The following is a 996-nucleotide window of genomic DNA, read 5'->3' on the forward strand; positions in this document are numbered from 1 at the left end:
CGCTCAGCTGTTAACTCTGTTTTTTTTTTTTGCTAGTTTTTTTTTTTTTGCTAGCTTTGTGTTAGCATGCTATCTGTGCAGATGTTAGCAAAGACCATAAATGCCATTGTTTCTCTCCTAGAAGTAGTTTGTGTTTCATCTTCATCACTTTTATTCTTTTATGCAGTAAAAACATAAAAGTGACGTCCATATCCACGCCACTTTACGTTAATAAAAAATGTAATGTGATTTCAGTAGCATATTACACCCAACACTGGTTTGGTCTGGTTTGTATTTTGGCCTTCTTAATTGTTTTAATATTGTGTTTATTTTTGTCTTTCCTTCCATGTTTCCATGCGCATGTCTGTTTTTAGTCATTTTATGTTTTGGGGTTTTTGTTTGGTCTTACTTCCTGTATTTAGCTGCGCTGCTGTCATTGGTCTCTGTAACATCTGTCTCGTTTTAGATTTAAAGTCCTCGGTTCTTAATATTGGTCATCCATCTGTCTTCTCTTGTCCACGTGTTTCCTACACTTTGCTTCTTGCCAGTGTTCCCTGTGCAATGTCAATCTGCAGTACTGGTTTGTACGCAGTTTGTTTATTAATTCCCATCATCCAGCCTCAATCTTTGCCCTGTACTTTTGTTCTCAAGAGTTTTTGTAAGCCTCAGACTGCTGCAGGGCTTGTTTTAAGGGCTTGTAGAGGTGAGGACCTAGATGCAGGAGGCAGAATATTTCAGCAAAAAGTGAGGTTTGATGGCTGATGTGAACAAAAAAATCCAATAACAACAAAGTCTAAAAAGTAAAGGAATAGAAACCCAAGAGAAAAAAGGGTGAGGTCTGGAAACCAGGGACTAAATCCAAGAACAGGATGGCACAAGAAGTGATACAAACAGATAGTTGTCTCATTAAACAACAGGAAAGTAATTGGTACAGGTGACGATAGGTAGGATGGGGATGACGTTCTCACAGAAGGAAAAAACAACAGAAAGTAAAAATACTGAGGTACAGCAGAAAAC

This window comes from Rhamphochromis sp. 'chilingali' (assembly GCF_963969265.1).
Source record: "Rhamphochromis sp. 'chilingali' genome assembly, chromosome: 19".
Taxonomy (NCBI): domain Eukaryota; kingdom Metazoa; phylum Chordata; class Actinopteri; order Cichliformes; family Cichlidae; genus Rhamphochromis; species Rhamphochromis sp. 'chilingali'.